Genomic DNA, 19,784 nt, shown 5'->3' with positions numbered 1-19,784 from the left:
AAAGCGAAGGTAACTGAGCTAAATGACTATTGCCCCGTAGCACTCACTTCCGTCATCATGAAGTGCTTTGAGAGACTAGTCAAGGACCATATCACCTCCACCCTACCTGACACCCTAGATCCACTCCAATTTACTTACCGCCCCAATAGGTCCACAGACGACGCAATCGCCATCACACTGCACACTACCCTAACCCATCTGGACAAGAGGATTACCTATGTAAGAATGCTGTTCATCGACTACAGCTCAGCATTTAACACCATAGTACCCTCCAAACTCGTCATTAAGCTCAAGACCCTGGGTCTCGACCCCGCCCTGTGCAACTGGGTCCTGAATTTCCTGACGGGCCGCCCCCAGGTGGTGAGGGTAGGTAACAACATCTCCACCCCGCTGATCCTCAACACTGGGGCCCCATACAAGGGTGCCTTCTCAGCCCTCTCCTGTTCTCCCTGTTCACCCATGACTGCGTGGCCATGCACACCTTCAACTCAATCATCAAGTTTGCAGACGACACTAGAGTGGTAGGCTTGATTACCAACAACGATGAGACGGCCTACAGGGAGGAGGTGAGGGCCCTCGGAGTGTGGTGTCAGGAAAATAACCTCACACTCAATGTCAACAAAACGAAGGAGATGATCGTGGCCTACAGGAAATAGCAGAGGGAGCACCCCTCTATCCACATCGACGGGACAGTAGTGGAGAAGGTGGAACTTTTTAAGTTTCTCGGTGTACACATCAGGGACAAACTGAAATGCTCCACCCACACAGACAGCATGGCGAAGAAGGCGCAGCAGCACATCTTCAACATCAGGAGGCTGAAGAAATTTGGCTTGTCACCAAAAATACTCCCAAACTGTTACAGATGCACAATCGAGATCATCCTGTCGGGCTGTATCACCGCCTGGTACGGCAGCTGCTCCGCCCACAACCGTAAGGCTCTCCAGAGGGTAGTGAGGTCTGCACAACGCATCCATTGAGTGGCTGCTGCCACCATACTGACTCATCTCTAGCCACTTTAATAATGAAAAAATGTATGTAATAAATGTATCACTAGCCACTTTAAACAATGCCACTTTATATAATGTTTACATACCCTACATTACTCATCTCATATGTACAGTGAGGGAAAAAAGTATTTGATCCCCTGCTGATTTTGTATGTTTGCCCACTGACAAAGGAATTATCAGTCTATAATTTTAATGGTAGGTTTATTTGAACAGTGAGAGACAGAATAACAACAAAAAAATCCAGAAAAATGCATGTCAAAAATGTTATAAATTGATTTGCATTTTAATGAGGGAAATAAGTATTTGACCCCTCTGCAAAACATGACTTAGTACTTGGTGGCAAAACCCTTGTTGGCAATCACAGAGGTGAGACGTTTCATGTAGTTGGCCACCAGGTTTGCACCTGGTGGCCAATAGTTATGATAGTTATGTAGTTATGATTTGTTAAACCGACCAGACAGATCACACTGCTGTGTGGCTGGCTAGCTAGTATGCTATTTAGCTATTTATATTTAATTTGGTTATTTTATTAACACCTTGTCTCTGTACTGTCTGTAGGTCGTAGTTCGCGCTGGAGAAATTGGACTGGTTTTTGGTGAGTTTAGCTGTGAGATTATGTTCTACTATGGTGAATGTGATGTGAAATCAGAAACGAGCCTAGCTACCCATATTTGATTTATTTAAATGTAACGTTATTTGAATCAATCCTATTTAGCTAGCTACAGTGAACGGTTACATGCACACAATCTTGCGATTACTGTGGATAGTCAGGTTAATACAATAGTTCGTTTAAAACGTTTACAGGCTTTGCAAGAATAACGTTTTCCCTAATACTCCTGTGTACATCGACACGTGAAATCAGGCTGCTGATGGGACTTTTGATAAATGCAGAAAATCGCCAATCAAGATAAACATTCTACCACAGTGACCATATGTTTTTCCGAACTCACTCGCGCTACCCGGTGCTGGCACATGCGCAGATCAAATGCACCAATGATCGCAGATTAAGGTGTTTATATGTCCTAATAATTCGAAAGGTTGCTCATAAAACCAAGTGTTTTAATCGGCGTAGGCTTACGTCGGCATCCGTGCCCACTCCTATAGATGACAGCTTACTCAAAAGGATAGCATGGTCTACAATGTCAAAAGCTTTTGACAAATCTACAAACAACGCAGCACAGTGCTTTCTATCATCTAAGGCATTTGCAATATCATTTACAACAAGCATAGTGGCCGATGTAGTACTGTGTTTAGATCTAAAACCAGATTGATTGGTGCTAAGAATACTGTTAGCAGAAAGAAAAGACTGTAACTGTTTGTTGACTATAGATTCTAGGATCTTTGCCAGACAAGGGAGCCTAGAGATGGGTCGATAGTTATCCAAATCACTACCGTCACCTCCCTTATGTAATGGCAGAACAAAAGCTGCTTTCCACACCTTAGGGATAATTCCTGTGCTTAATGTTAGATAAAAAAAAAAAAAATGTGGCAAAGCAGTTAACTTTTTGTTAAGAAAACAGTGTTATGTTTGGGGCAAATCCAATACATATTTTTCAAGCGTAGTGGTGGCTGCATCATGTTATGGGTATGCTTGCAATCATTAAGGACTGGGGAGTTTTTCAGGAAAATCTATGGCAAGACCTGAAAATGTTTGTCTAACAATGACCAACAACCAATTTGACAGAGCTTGAGTAATTTTGAAAAACAGAATGGGCAAATGTTGCACAATCCAAGTGTGGATAGCTCTTAGAGACTTACCCAGAAATAAAAAGTATTTGGACACTCCTTCAAATTTGTGGATTTGGCTATTTCAGCCACACCCGTTGCTGATGGATGTATAAAATAGAGCGCACCGCCATGCAATCTCCATAGACAAACATTTGCAGTAGAGCTGAAGAGCTCAGTGACTTTCAACGTGGCACTGTCATGGGATTCCACCTTTCCAACAAATCAGTTTGTCAAATTTCTGTCTTGCTAGAGCTGCCCCGGTCAACTGTAAGTGCTGTTATTGTGAATTGGAAACATCTAGGAGCAACAACGGCTAAGCTGCGAATTGGTAGGCCACACAAGCTCACAGAACGGGACCGCCGAGTGCTGAAGCGCGTAGCTGATAAAAATGTCCTCAGTGGCAACACTCACTACCGAGTTCCAATCTGCCTCTGGAAGCAACATCAGCACAATAACTGCTCGTTGGGAGCTTCATGAAATAGGTTTCCATGGCCGAGCAGCCTCACACCAGCCTAAGATCACCTTGTGCAATGCCAAGCATCAGCTGGAGTGATGAATTACATTTACATTTTAGTCATTTAGCAGACGCTCTTACCCAGAGCGACTTACAGTAGTGAATGCATACATTTCATACAATTTCATACATTTTTTTTTTTTTCCTGTGCTGGCCCCCCGTGGGAATCGAACCCACAACCCTGGTGTTGCAAACACCATGCTCTACCAACTGAGCTACAGGGAAGGCCGATGGTTTTATGACTATCTTAAAGATAGAACTCAGGCCGTCATGGTCGACGGGGTCAAGTCTGACTCCTTACAGTTACTTAAAGGGGTCCCTCAGGGTTCAATAATTGGCCCACTATTGTTCTCACTTTATATAAACAACATTGGTGATGATGTCAGATATTGTAAATTCCATTTATATGCAGATGACACAGTGATGTACTCTATTGCTCCAACAGCGGACTAAGCTTTAATGCAGTTGGAGTCTGATTTTAGGAAACTACAGGGGTCTCTTTTACAGCTTAAACTTGTTTTAAACCCCGTTTCTGATTTCACATCACATTCACCATAGTAGAACATAATCTCACAGCTAAACTCACCAAAAACCAGTCCAATTTCTCCAGCGCGAACTACGACCTACAGACAGTACAGAGACAAGGTGTTAATAAAATAACCAAATTAAATATAAATAGCTAAATAGCATACTAGCTAGCCAGCCACACAGCAGTGTGATCCGTCTGGTCAGTGTTAACAAATCACAAGTGTGACACACTATTTACCCTCACTGTCAGATGGCATATCTGGGTCTGCATTGACGCTGACTGCTTGGTCCATGATTAAAAACGAATTAAATCGAATATTAAAGAGCAGCTACATAAACAGCTAACGAACGTTACTCTTGCACAGCTGTCGAATAGCTAGCAATCTGGCTAGCTACTTCCTCAATGTTATCTTGTGGTGTTCCGCAAATTTCCATAGGTCACAGATTTGACAGCATTTTTTACAGAACTTGAGGCAGACAGGCGAATGTCTGGATTAGGATCTGCGCCGCTTCCTGTGTAAGGCAGGGTCGTACTCTGTGAATGTTGTAGAGCATGAACCTACAGGATCGGGTCACCGCCTTGATGTTAGCGGAGAATGACAGGGTGTTGTCCAGGGTCACGCCGAGGCTCTTAGCACTCTGGGAGGAGGACACAATGGAGTTGTCCACCTTGATGGCGAGATCATGGAAAGGGCAGTCCTTCCCCGGGAGGAAGAGCAGCTCCGTCTTGCCGAGGTTCAGCTTGAGGTGGTGATCCGTCATCCACACTGATATGTCTGCCAGAGATGCGATTCGCCACCTGGTTATCAGAAGGGGGAAAGGAGAAGATTAATTGTGTGTCGTCTGCGTAGCAATGATAGGAGAGACCATGTGAGAATATGACAGAGCCAAGTGACTTGGTGTATAGCGAGAATAGGAGAGGGCCTAGAACTGAGCCCTGGGGGACACCAGTGGTGAGAGCACGTGGTGCGGAGACGGATTCTCGCCACGCCACCTTGTAGGAGCGACCTGTCAGGTAGGACGCAATCCAAGAGTGAGCCGCGCCAGAGATACCCAACTCGGAGAGGGTGGAGAGGAGGATCTGATGGTTCACAGTATCAAAGGCAGCAGATAGGTCTAGAAGGATGAGAGCAGAGGAGAGAGAGTTAGCTTTAGCAGTGCGGAGAGCCTCCGTGACACAGAGAAGAGCAGTCTCAGTTGAATGACCAGCCTTGAAACCTGACTGATTTGGATCGAGAAGGTAATTCTGAGAGAGATAGCAGGAGAGCTGGCCAAGGACGGCACGTTCAAGAGTTTTGGAGAGAAAAGAAAGAAGGGATACTGGTCTGTAGTTGTTGACATCGGAGGGATCGAGTGTAGGTTTTTTGAGAAGGGGTGCAACTCTCGCTCTCTTGAAGACGGAAGGGACGTAGCCAGCGGTCAAGAATGAGTTGATGAGCGAGGTGAGGTAAGGGAGAAGGTATCCGGAAATGGTCTGGAGAAGAGAGGAGGGGATAGGGTCAAGCGGGCAGGTTGTTGGGCGGGCGGCCGTCACAAGACCCAAGATTTCGTCTGGAGAGAGGGGAGAAAGAGGTCAAAGCATAGGGTAGGGCAATGTGAGCAGGACCAGCGGTGTCGTTTGACTTAACAAACGAGGATCGGATGTCGTCGACCTTCTTTTCAAAATGGTTGACGAAGTCATCTGCAGAGAGGGAGGAGGGGTGAGGAGGAGAAGGAGGGAGGAGCAGGTGGCAAAGAGCTTCCTAGGGTTAGAGTCAGATGCTTGGAAGTTAGATTGGTAGAAAGTGGCTTTAGCAGCAGAAACAGAGGAGGAAAATGTAGAGAGGAGGGAGTGAAAAGATGCCAGGTTTGCAGGGAGGCTAGTTTTCATCCATTTCCGCTCGGCTGCCCGGAGCCCTGTTCTGTGAGCTCGCAATGAGTCGTCAAGCCACGGAGCAGGAGGGGAGAACCGAGCCGGTCGGGAGGATAGGGGACATAGAGAGTCAAAGGATGCAGAAAGGGAGGAGAGGAGGCAGAATCAGGAGATTGGTTGGAGAAGGATTGAGCAGAGGGAAGAGATGATAGGATGGAAGAGGAGAGAGTAGCAGGAGAGAGAGAGCGAAGGTTGCGACGGCGCAATACCATCTGAGTAGGGGCAGAGTGAGTAGTGTTGGAGGAGAGCGAGAGGGAAAAGGATACAAGGTAGTGATCGGAGACTTGGAGGGGAGTTGCAGTGAGATTAGTAGAAGAGTGGCATCTAGTGAAGATGAGGTCAAGCCTATTGCCTGCCTTGTGAGTGGGGGGGACGGTGAGAGGGTGAGGTCAAAAGAGGAGAGGAGTGGAAAGAAGGAGGTAGAGAGAAATGAGTCAAAGGTAGACGTAGGGAGGTTAAAGTCACCCAGAACTGTGATGGGTGAGCCATCCTCAGGAAAGGAACTTATCAAGGCGTCAAGCTCATTGATGAACTCTCCAAGGGAACCTGGAGGGCGATAAATGGTAAGGATGTTAGGCTTGAATGGGCTAGTGATTGTGACAGCATGGAATTCAAATGAGGAGATAGACAGATGGGTCAGGGGAGAAAGAGAGAATGTCCACTTGGGAGAGATGAGGATTCCAGTGCCACCACCCCGCTGACCAGATGCTCTCGGGGTGTGCGAGAACACGTGGTCAGACGAGGAGAGAGCAGTAGGAGTAGCAGTGTTTTCTGTGGTAATCCATGTTTCCGTCAGCGCCAAGAAGTCGAGGGACAGGAGGGTAGCATAGGCTGAGATGAACTCTGCCTTGTTGGCCACAGACCGGCAGTTCCAGAGGCTGCCGGATACCTGGAACTCCACGTGGGTCGTGCGCGCTGGGACCACCAGGTTAGAGTGGCAGCGGCCACGCGATGTGAAGCGTTTGTATGGCCTGTGCAGAGAGGAGAGAACAGGGATAGACCGGCACATAGTTGATAGGCTACAGGAGAGGCTACGCTAATGCAAAGGAGATTGGCATGAAAATTAACTAAACAACTGAGGAAGCGAGAGAGCAGGGCCTCCCTCACTAACAATTCACTGAAACACTAAAACGCTAAAATATAACTTTTCTAGCCACCACTAGAAATAAAAATTGATGTAAACTACAGTGGTTCAATGATTCCAGGAATAGGCTCAAACTTAGTTTATTCCGCTAGATAACTATCAATCTCTGCTTGCCCCCCCCATCTCTGCTTGCCCCCCCTCCCTGCACTGAATGTTCTGAAATACAGGCAATAGAAATTAATTATTTCAAATTCAACATTGTGTCTCCCACCTTTCCTCCTGACCCTTGTCTTCAGGTTGCTGGGGTTGTGCAATAACTTTGCGTACGTGGTGATGCTGAGTGCAGCCCATGACATCTTAAAACAACAAGGGTCTCACAACTCCACATCACCTGTAAGAATGGGTTGTAGAATGCTGTATCACCGTAACATTCGTATGTATTGTTAGTGTCAAAGTACTATATTGGCAATATTCTTTCATTCTCTCTCTCTCTCCATTTCCTTCTTCTTCAGACCCCATCCACAGTTGCCTTAGACGTTGAAGGTGGAAAAATAAGTCGCTACGACTGCAGCCCTATTTCTACCGCTGTAAATAGAGATGCACTGCAGCTGTGAAAGTGTGTGTGATCAAATTACATTTTATTCAGCAGATGTTATTGCGGGTGTAGCGAAATACTTTTGTTCCTAGCTCCAACAGTGCAGAAATATCTAACAATTCACAACAATACACACATCTAAAGTAAAATAATGGAGTTAAGAAATATATAAATATTAGGACGAGCAATGTCGGAGTGGCATTGACTAAAATACAGTGTATATACATATGAAATGAGTAAAGCAGTATGTAAACATTATTAAAGTGACCAGCCTGATCCTGCCTGGTTAACATGTGTGTGACCTCTGTCTCCCTCTCCAAGGCTGTTTTGTTGGCTGATATTCTTCCCACTCTCCTAATCAAGTTCTCTGCTCCATTCTTCATCCACAAACTCCCTTATGGGTAAGAGAAGGACAGACGGTGTTTTCCCAGTTGTCTTTGAATACTTTTTCTTACAGTAAATTAACATTGAAATAAGATGTTGTCAATGGCCGTATCTTAGCTTTTGCTAATCATAACATAATACAAGAACAATATTATCCTACATTACCAGTTTGTTTGAGTTTGCAACGTTTTGGCAATTTGAGTGCACATGTCAATTTGGAGGTGTTTTTGTCCACAGTTTCCGCGTGTTGGTATGCGTTGCAACAGCGATTGCAAGCTTCCTTGTGGTGTCCTTCTCTTCTACCGTGTGGATAAGCATTTTGGGTAGTGTGTGTGTGTGTGTGTGTGTGTGTGTGTGTGTGTGTGTGTGTGTGTGTGTGTGTGTAGGCCTATGTTTGTGCATGGGGACGGCAACATTTGAAAAATGATATGATCATTGATCACTTTTAATTCCTAGAACATTGCAGCTCTGACATTTCCCCTGAAACCAGACACTATCTCACTGATATGGTAACCATGGGGACGCATCTATCAGCCAGTCAGCGGTTCTGTTAATAGCTGATTTAGCTGATTAATTAATAATTTTTATCCTCTCTAGGGTATGTGGGACGAAATCGTCTCACCTACTCAACAGCCAGTGGAATCCCGTGGCGCGATATTCAAATACCTTAGAAATGCTATTACTTCAATTTCTCAAACATATGACTATTTTACACCATTTTAAAGACAAGACTCTCGTTAATCTAACCACACTGTCCGATTTCAAAAAGGCTTTACAACGAAAGCAAAACATTAGATTATGTCAGCAGAGTACCCAGCCAGAAATAATCACACCCATTTTTCAAGCTAGCATATAATGTCACATAAACCCAAACCACAGCTAAATGCAGCACTAACCTTTGATGATCTTCATCAGATGACACTCCTAGGACATTATGTTATACAATACATGCATGTTTTGTTCAATCAAGTTCATATTTATATCAAAAAAGAGCTTTTTACATTAGCATGTGACGTTCAGAACTAGCATACCCACCGCAAACTTCCGGTGAATTTACTAAATTACTCACGATAAACGTTCACAAAAAACATAACAATTATTTTAAGAATTATAGATACAGAACTCCTTTATGCAATCGCTATGCCCGATTTTGAAATAGCTTTTCGGCAAAAGCACATTTTGCAATATTCTGAGTAGATAGCTCGCCATCACGGGCTAGCTATTTTGACACCCAAACTCAGATTTTGGCACTCACCAAACTCAGATTTACTATAAGAAAAATTGGATTACCTTTGCTGTTCTTCGTCAGAATGCACTCTCAGGACTTCTACTTCAATAACAAATGTTGGTTTGGGTCAAAATAATCCATAGTTATGTTCAAATATCCTCTGTTTTGTTCGTGCGTTCAAGACACTATCCGAAGGGTAACGAAGGGTGACGCGCCCGGCGCGTATCGTGACAAAAAATTGCTAAATATTCCATTACTGTACTTCGAAGCATGTCAACCGCTGTTTAAAATCAATTTTTATGCGATTTTTCTCGTAAAAAAGCGATAATATTCCGACTGGGAAACCCTGTTTTCGTTCAAAGACTGAAAATCTAAAATGGACTCTTCACATGCACGCGCGCCCCCGTCTCATTGTTCTCAGATCGACCACTTACCAAATGCGCTACTGTTTTTCAGGCATGGCCTGCAAAGTCATCATTCAACGTTCTGCCGCCTTCTGAGAGCCTATGGGAGCCGTAGGAAGTGTCACGTTACAGCAGAGATCCTCAGTTTTCAATAAAGAGAGTGTAGAAGGCCAAGAAATGGTCAGAGAGGGCACTTCCTGTTTGGAATCTTCTCAGGTTTTTGCCTGCCATATGAGTTCTGTTATACTCACAGACACCATTCAAACAGTTTTAGAAACTTTAGGGTGTTTTCTATCCACATCAAACAATTATATGCATATTCTAGTTTCTGGGCAGTAGTAATAACCAGATTAAATCGGGTACGTTTTTTATCCGGCCGTGCAAATACTGCCCCCTACCCTAGAGAGGTTAATTAACCTTTATTTAACTAGGCAAGTCAGTTAAGAGCAAATTCTTATTTTGAATGACAGCCTAAATCAAATTTTATTGGTCACATACACATGGTTAGCAGATGTTTATGCGAGTGTTGCGAAACGCTTGTGCTTCTAGTTCCGACCATGCAGTAGTATCTAACAAGTAATCTAACAATTTCACAACAACTACCATATACACACAAGTGTAAAGGAATGAATAAGAATATGTACATATAAATATATGGATGAGCGATGGCCGAACGGCATAGGCAAGATGCAGTAGATGGTATAGAGTACAGTATATACAGTGAGGGGAAAAGTATTTGATCCCCTGCTGATTTTGTACGTTTGCCCACTGACAAAGAAATTATCAGTCTATAATTTTAATGGTAGGTTTATTTGAATAGTGAGAGATAGGATAACAACAAAAAAATCCAGAAAAACGCATGTCAAAAATGTTATAAATTGATTTGCATTTTAATGAGGGAAATAGGTATTTGACCCCTCTGCAAAACATGACTTTGTACTTGGTGGCAAAACCCTTGTTGGCAATCACAGAGGTCAGACGTTTCTTGTAGTTGGCCACCAGGTTTGCACACATCTCAGGAGGGATTTTGTCCCACTCCTCTTTGCAGATCTTCTCCAAGTCCTTAAAGGTTTTGAGGCTGACGTTTGGCAACTCGGACCTTCAGCTCCCTCCACAGATTTTCTATGGGACTAAGGTCTGGAGACATGCTAGGCCACTCCAGGACCTTAATGTGCTTCTTCTTGAGCCACTCCTTTGTTGCCTTGGCCGTGTGTTTTGGGTCATTGTCATGCTGGAATACCCATCCACGACCCATTTTCAATGCCCTGGCTGAGGGAAGGAGGTTCTCACCCAAGATTTGACGGTACATGGCCCCGTCCATCGTCCCTTTGATGTGGTGAAGTTGTCCTGTCCCCTTAGCAGAAAAACACCCCCAAAGCATAATGTTTCCACCTCCATGTTTGACGGTGGGGATGGTGTTCTTGGGGTCATAGGCAGCATTCCTCCTCCTCCAAACATGGCGAGTTGAGTTGTTGCCAAAGAGCTCCGTTTTGGTCTCATCTGACCACAACACTTTCACCCAGTTGTCCTCTGAATCATTCAGATGTTCATTGGCAAACTTCGCAGATTGAATGGGTTTTAATGTTGTAAAGCAAGCGTGGGCCAAATTAGTCAAGTAGTATATTAAGTAGGGGAGTTTCATAGATTTGAAGTACAGTATTGTATCCAAGCATTTTCAATTAAGTACACATAAACTTCCTTAATGGTTAAAACTAATGATTAGAGGGAGTACAATGAAATTATCATTATTATTAGGTTTTGTTTGTAGTCAACTTTTGGGTTTCGGAATCGGTGTAGTATAATGAATGCTGACCAAGTGTTTGTGTTTTTTCTCTGGGAAAATAAGTGTTTCATTGTCTCTTTTTGGAAGGTTTCCTAGGGCTGTAATCTTGGAGGGAGCGAGTGAGAGAGAGGCATATTTCTACCAATTTGAAAAGGCCTGGAAATGTTTTGTTTGTTTTTAACTAGGGTTAGCAAATACCCACACACAACAAATAGTGTATAACTATTTGTTGGTGTTTTTAAAATACTATGTTTGGATTTGTGTGTACTATTTCTTTTGGGTTTGGTGAGATTTCCATTGGCTGAAGGGCCACGATATCTTAAAGGGGCATGCACACATATGGAATTTTAGAAGTTTTATTTTCTGAGTTTTAATTAAACACGTGAATTATTTTGGTAAGGGAATGTTCTGGGAACCTGGGATCCAACATGTAGAAAATGTGTGGTGGTTTTTCTTTACTTTGTCTAATATAATAAGAAACACTGTTTTGAAAGGGTAGTATGACTTTTGACCTCTATCATGGCTCTCCTTTGTGGTCTGATCAGCCTCATGGGAGGGCCATTTGGATAACGAATTTAAGGTCATTTGTAATACTGATTTTAAGGTGATTTGTGTAATTGATAATTATGATAGAGTTTAAAGTTCTTAGACATATTTGTAATTTGAACCAATGAGACGACAGAAAAAGTATAGCCTTGGACTAAGGGTAGGCTACCTTAAGTCTATTTCCCTATGACCATAAGGGTACAATAATTTTCCTTTGTGGAGTTGTTCAGATTTGTGATTTTGATCAAATTATGTTATTTAAATATCTTTTGACAAGTAGTGGTATTTTTATACATTATCTAGATAAGTTTATTTTCCCTTAGGTAGTCAGCTGTTGTTGTATGCAGTGTAAGAAATTTAACACAACAAAGCTGTGAAATTTATATAATAGTATTATTATATTTTGTTGTTGAATAAGGTTATAGAGATAGCAAGAATAAGTTTAATAATGGTAGGCTTATGTTAAGTATTTAGGACATATTCTAAGCCAACAGGACAGGGATATATTACATCGGTGGTGAACCAGGATCATTGAGAGTATCGAGAAACTTACTTACCTATGTAATAATCTTAGAGATTACTAAATCAAATCAAATGTATTTATATAGCCCTTCTTACATCAGCTGATATCTCAAAGTGCTGTACAGACACCCAGCCTAAAACCCCAAACAGCAAGCAATGCAGGTGTAGAAGCACGGTGGCTAGGAAAAACTCCCTAGAAAGGCCAAAACCTAGGAAGAAACCAAGAGAGGAACCAGGCTATGAGGGGTGGCCAGTCCTCTTCTGGCGCTGACTGGAGATTATAACAGAACATGGCCAAGATGTTCAAATGTTCATAAATGACCAGCATGGTCAAATAATAATAATCACAGTAGTTGTCGAGGGTGCAACAAGTCAGCACCTCGAGTAAATGTCAGTTGGCTTTTCATAGCCGATCATTGAGAGTATCTCTACCACTCCTGCTGTCTCTAGAGAGTTGAAAACAGCAGGTCTGGGACAGGTAGCACGTCCGGTGAACAGGTCAGGGTTCCATAGCCGCAGGCAAGAACAGTTGAAACTGGAGCAGCAGCATGGCCAGGTGGACTGGGGACAGCAGGTGGACTGAGCGACAGACAGATAGAAAGGCAGAAGGAGAAGGGCGCCCCCACACTAGTAGGAAGAGGAGGGGGGCCAGGAGGAGAGCAAGATAGAGAGCAGAAGGTAAGAATCTCATAATAAGCCAGGATTGAGAGAAGATAAAAGTGATACAGAATGGTTAGATAACAGTTACTGAGTGGAGAGCAGCATAGTTAAAAGCTATAGGCAGGTATAGATGAAAACTGAATTGTAGAAGTGAGAACTTAACCGGGGATCCACTTAGACATGGGGCCCGATTAACTTCTTGCATCTAGTCATTCCGCCAGCGGGACCCCGTTCCACCAGCGGGACCCCTAGCCAACAGCCAACAGCCAATGGAACAGCAGGGCGCGAAATTCAAAACATCAAAAATCGAATAATTTCAATTTCTCAAACATATTACTATTTTACACCATTTTAAAGATACACTTCTCCTGAATCCAACCACGTTGTCCGATTTCAAAAAGGCTTTACAACGAAAGCAAAACATTAGATTATGTTAGGACACCACCTAAACAAGAAAAGCCACACAGCCATTTTCCTAAAATCCAGCTAAAATGAAGCACTAACCTTTGACGATCTTCATCAGAGGACACTCCTAGGACATCATGTTACACAATACACGTATGTTTTGTTTTGTTCGATCAAGTTCATATTTATATCCAAAAACAGCATTTTACATTGGCGCGTGATGTTCAGAAAATTATTTGCCTCCAAAACTTCCGGTGAATGTGCACATTCATTTACAGAAATACTCATCATAAACGTTGACAAAATATATAACAATTATTTAAAGAATTATAGATATACTACCTCTTAATGCAACCGCTGTGTCAGATTTCAAAAGAACTTTACAGAGAAAGCACATTGTTCAATATTCTGAGTACAGTCTCCGGCATCAATGCAAGCTATACAGTTAGCCGTCAAGCCACGGCGTCATCAAAACTCTAAAATACTGTTAGAAATATTTTCTTACCTTTGCTGATCTTCGGCGGAATGCACTCGGAAGGACTCCCACTTCCACAAGAAATGTTCATTTGTTTGATAAAGTCCATAATTTATTTCCAAATACCTCAGTTTTGTTGGCCCGTCCAGAACACTATTCCAAAGGCACGAGACGGGGGCGCAAATCAATAGACGAAAAGCTCAAAAGTTCCGTTACCGTTTGTAGAAACATGTCAAACGCTGTTTACAATCAAACCGTAGGGTGTTTTTAACATAAACAATCGATAATATTCCAACCGGACAATAGCGTATTCATTACAGAAGAAGAAAAAAAAATGCTATCCATGCGTGATTGCGCATGAAGTAACAACATGACCTCAGACAGTCCACTGCTTGAACCGGCTGTTATTCGGTCAGAATTCACCATAGAAGACTCAAACAACTTTGTAAAGACTGTTGACATCTAGTGGAAGCCTTAGGAAGTGCAAGTTGACCCCACAGACACTGTAGTTTCAATAGAAAATGGTCTGAAAGACTACAAGTCTCAGACTTCCCACTTCCTGGTTGGATTTTTCTCAGGTTTTTGCCTGCCATATGAGTTCTGTTATACTCACAGACTTCATTCAAACCATTTTAGAAACTTCAGAGTGTTTCCAATCCAAATCTAATAATATGCAAATATTTGACTCTGGGCCCGAGTCGTAGGCCATTTAATTTGGGTACGTTTTTCATCCGACCGTGAAAATACTGCCCCCTATAGCGAAGAGGTTAACCACCTTGGCTCACGAGTTAGCAGAGAACTCTGGGGTGGATGCCTCACTGACTGGGTGGTTCAATAGTATGTTTGGAAGATGGACAAATGTTGTAATCACTGTGTTGTGGGCTGCTTTCACCTGTATGACTGTGTTGATATTATCTGGTTGTTGTTTGGTCCCTTGCGCAAGAGGTCTCATTTCCAGGGCTCTGGAGAGATCGATGACGGAGCAGATGGTGATATACGGACCGATCCCAAGTTCAGACCAGTGGGACGATAAATACATGCCGCCGAGTTTGGTGGAGGATTCCTTCAATTACGAGGAGCCCATGTTAGATGAGACCATCTTTAATGTTTAGGAAGACTGTTTCTTTAAATGAAGATCATAACGAAAATCCTAATCCGAACAGTTATGACTGGATACAGGCCTAGAACAGTCATAGATAAGTATGTGATGAAAGTACATGTATTTGTTTTCTTTGATTTAGTTTGATTGTGTGTGACATTTCTGAATCCAATAACAATAGATGTGTTATAGTGTATGTGAAATATTTAGTCAATAGGGTGGATTGATAAAATAATGTATATGTTTAAGGTCTTGACTAAATGATTCCACCCTGAAAATGTATAACTGAGTGATTATAAGACTAATTATATAACTGTGTGTGCATTTGACATGCTAAGACTTTACTATTTAGCAATGTAAGTAAGACATTCAAGGAAAAGGAAACTGTTAACAGACAGCAGACAACTTATGACCACTGTGAAACTGATAACAAGAAGAAGGTCTCCCCACCCAGGGAGGGGAGAAACCTTTAGGCTTGCAGTAGATTATGTAACATGGGGCAGGATATGATAAGCAATGTATGTGATGGAGAAGACTTGTAAATAAGCATTGACAGTGTTAAAGAAGAGGAGGGGCATTTGTAAGGGGTATGACATATGGTATGACCAAATGCTAGGTATAAAAGGCTGTGTACATTGTATGATATTCAGAGCTCACGTGAATAAACATTATTGACTATTGTAAGCTGGGCCTCCGTCTGTGTCATTTAACCAGAATCTTACAAACTCTGGGGTGCAGACTGAGTAGTTTAATTGAAGTTCAGTTTATGAACATTGGGAACAGAATTCTCGTGACAACAGTGGATTTGGAAAGTATTCAGACCACTTGAGTTTTTATTCTAAAACTGACCTACACACAATACCCCATAATGACAAAGAAAAAGCAGGTTTTTAGAAATGTTTGCTAAAAAATAAATAATAGACATGGAAATCTCATTTAGATAAATATTCAGACCCTATACTCAGCACTTTGTTGAAGCACCTTTCGCAGCGATTACAGCCTTGAGTCTTCTTGGGTATGATGCTACAAGCTTGGCACACCTGTATTTGGGGAGTTTCTCTCATTCTTCTCTGCAGATCCTCTCAAGCTCTGTCAGGTTGGATGAGGAGCGTCGCAGCACAGCTATTTTCAGGTCTCCCCAGAGATGTTCAATCGGGTTCAAGTTAGGGCTCTGGCTGGGCCAATCAAGGACATTCAAAGACTTGACCCGAAGCCACTGCTTTGTCTTGGCTGTGTGCTTAGGGTCATTGTCCTGTTGCAAGGTGACCCGTCACCCCAGTCTGAGGTCCTGAGCGCTCTGGAGCAGGTTTTCATCAAGGAACTCTCTGTACTTTGCCCTGTTCATTTTCCCCTCGATCCATATTAGTCTCCCAGTTCCTTCCACTGAAAAACATCCCCACAGCATGATGCTGCCACCACCATGCTTCACCGTAGGGATGGTGCCAGGTTTCCTCCAGACGTGACGGTTGGCATTCAGGCCAAATAGTTCAATCTTGGTTTCATCAGACCAGAGAATCTTATTTATGATAGTCTGAGAGTCCTTTAGGTGCCTTTTGGCAAACTCCAAGCGGACTGTCATGTGTCTTTTACTGAGGAGTGGCTTCCATCTGTGGCTACTCTACCATAAATGCCTAATTGGTGGAGTGCTGCAGAGATGGTTGTCCTTCCTGTCTTGGTGGTTCCAAACTTCTTCCATTTAAGAATGATGAAGGCCACTGTGTTCTTGGGGACCTTCAGTGCTGCAGACATGTTTTGGGTACCCTTCCCCAGATCTGTGCCTCGACAAAATCCTGTCTCGGAGCTCTACAGACAGTTCCTTAGACCTCATGGCTTGGTTTTTGCTCTGATATTGAGATAAGATGGTTCTGACAGAGAGGGCTGCCTCGCTTCTAGTTCTTAGGAAACTTTGCAGTATTTTGTGAATTTATGTATTATTTCTTACATTGCTAGCCAAGAAAATGTTATGTGTTATTATATACAGCTGGGAAGAACTTTTGGATATAAGAGCAGCGGTAACACACCAGCACTACCAGCATTACGATCAGGAATACGACTTTCCCGAAGCTGATCTTTGTTCCCACCACCCAGGGCAATTGAACTGATTCCAGAGGCTGACCAAAACAACGCAATTGAAAAAGAGGGACTCGAAAAGGTCTTCTAGTCCGACTTAGGAGGCGCGCACACCAACCACCGCTTCCGAGTATATTACTCGCTAATGTTCAGTCCCTGGATAACAAACAGAGAAGTTTAGGGTAAGGATTTCTTTCCAGAGAGACGTCAGGGATTGTAACATACTCTGTTTCACGGAAACATGGCTCTCTCGGGATATACTGTCGGAGTCGGTCCAGCCATCTGGATAAACAGTTCATCCCGCCGACAGGTATGATTGTAATAACATATAGGACCTCAAGTCCGTTTGTTCACCCAAACTAGAATACATCACAATCAAATGCCGACCATATTATCTCCCAATAGAATTCTCTTCGGTTATTGTCACAGAAGCGTATATCCCCCCTCAAGCCGAGACCACAACGGCCCTCAAGGAACTTCACTGGACTTTATACAAACTGGAAACCATATATCCTGAGGCTGCATTTACTGTAGTTGGGGATATTAACAAAGCAAATTTCAGGAAAAGGCCACCTAAATTCTATCAGCATATCGACTGTAGTACTCGTGCTGGAAAAACTCAACCATTGTTATTCCAACTTCCGGGATTCATACAAGGCCCTCCCCTATCCTCCTTTTGGCAAATCTGACCACGACTCCATTTTACTCCTCCCTTCCTATAGGCAGAAACTCAAACAGGAAAAACCCATGCTAAGGACTATTCAACACTGGTCTGACCAATCGGAATCCACGTTTCAAGATTGTTTTGATCACGCGGACTGGGATATGTTCCGGGTAGCTTCAGAGAATAATATTGAAGTGTACACTGAGACGGTTACTGATTTAATTAAGAAATGTATAGGAGATGGCAGGGTCTACAGACAATCACGGACTACAAAAGGAAAATCAGTCACGTCGCAGACACCGACGTCTTGCTTCCGGACAAGCTAAACACGTTATTTGCCCGCTTTGAGGATAACACAGTGCCACCGACGCGGCCAGCTACCAAGGACTGTGGGCTCTCCTTCTCCATGGCCAACATGAGTAAGACGTTTAAACGTGTTAACCCTCGCTAGGCTGCCAGCACAGACGGCATCCCTAGCCGCATCCTCAGAGCAAACGCAGACCAGCTGGCTGGTGTGTTTACGAACATATTCAATCTCTCCCTATCCCAGTCTGCTGTCCGCACATGCTTCAAGATGGCCACCACTGTTCCTGTACCCAAGAATGCAAATATAACTGAACTAAATGACTATCACCCCGTAGCACTCACTTCTGTCATCATGAAGTGCTTTGAGAGACTAGTCAAGGATCATATCACCTCTACCTTACCTGTCACCCTAGACCCACTTCAATTTGCTTAACACCCCAATGGGTACACAGACGATGCAATCGCCATCACACTGCACACTGCCCTATCCCATCTGGACAAGAGGAATACCTATGTAAGAATGCTGTTCATTGACTATAGCTCAGCATTCAACACCATAGTACCCTCCAAGCTCATCATTAAGCTCCAGGCCTGGGTCTGAACCCCACCCTGTGCACTTGGGTCCTGGACTTCCTGATGGGCCGCCCCCAGGTGGTGAAGGTAGGAAACAACATCTCCACTTCGCTGATCCTCAACACTGGGGCCCCACAAGGGTGCATGCTCAGCAGCCTCCTGTACTCCCTGTTCACCCATGACTGTGTGGCCATGCATGCCTCCAACTCAATCATCAAGTTTGCAGACGACACAACAGTAGTAGGCTTGATTACCAACAACGATGAGACAGCCTACAGGAAGGAGGTGTGGGCTCTGGGAGTGTGGTGTCAGGAAAATAACCTTTCACTCAACGTCAACAAATCAAAGGAGATGATCGTGGACTTCAGAAAACAGCAGAGGAAGCACCCCCCTGTTCACATCGACGGGACAGTAGTGGAGAAGGTGGAAAGTTTTATGTTCCTCTGCGTATATATCACTGACAAACTGAAATGGTCCACCCACACCGACAGTATAGTGAAGAAGGCGCAACAGCGCCTCTTCATCTTCAGGAGGCTGAAGAAATTTGGCTTGTCACCTAAAACCCTCACAAACATTTACAGATGCACAATTGAGAGCATCCTGTCGGGCTGTATCACTGCCTGGTACGGCAACTGCACAGCCCACAACCACAAAGCTCTCCAGAGGGTGGTGCGGTCTGCCCAACGCATCACCGGGGGCAAACTACCAGTCCTCCAAGACACCTACAGCACCCGATGTCGCAGGAAGGGAAACAAGATAATCAAGGACAACAACCACCAGAGCCATTGCCTGTTCACACCGATATCATCCAGAAGGCGAGGTCTGTACAGACTGTTAACCATCACTAGCACAGAGAGGCTCCTGCCTACATACGCAGACTTGAAATCCTTGGCCACTTTAATAATGTTTACATGTCTTGTATTACTCATCTCGTATTTATATACTGTATTCTATACTATCTACTGTATCTTAGTCTATGCCGCTCTGACATTGCTCATCCATATATTTATAATTCCATTCCTTTACTTAGATTTGTGTGTACTAGGTATTTGTTGTGTAATTTTTTAGATATTACTTGTTAGATATTGTTGCACTGTCAGAACTAGAAGCACAAGCATTTTGCTACACCCGCATTAACATCTGCTAAACATGTGTATGTGACCAATACAATTTGATTTGATTTGATATGCACTGTCAACTGTGGAACCTTATATAAACAGGTGTGTGCCTTTCCAAATCATGTCCATTCAATTGCATTTACCACAGGTGGACTCCAATCAAGTTGTTGAGACAGCTT

At 43.4% G+C, this 19,784-nt stretch overlaps 1 long non-coding RNA gene across 1 annotated transcript; it reads left to right on the top strand.

The window, feature by feature from the left end:
* The first annotated feature begins 1,494 nt into the window (after nucleotides 1-1,494).
* Nucleotides 1,495-7,344, top strand: LOC115170586 (uncharacterized). Its single transcript, XR_003871064.1, has 3 exons — nucleotides 1,495-1,602; nucleotides 7,070-7,166; nucleotides 7,286-7,344. It is a non-coding gene; the product is annotated as an uncharacterized LOC115170586 (long non-coding RNA).
* The last annotated feature ends 12,440 nt before the right edge of the window (nucleotides 7,345-19,784 follow it).

The sequence above is a fragment of the Salmo trutta genome, chromosome 32 (genome assembly GCF_901001165.1).
Source record: "Salmo trutta chromosome 32, fSalTru1.1, whole genome shotgun sequence".
Classification (NCBI taxonomy): Eukaryota; Metazoa; Chordata; class Actinopteri; order Salmoniformes; family Salmonidae; genus Salmo; species Salmo trutta.
Note: the sequence above shows the minus strand (reverse complement) of the source record. Positions and strands in the feature narration are given on the sequence as shown.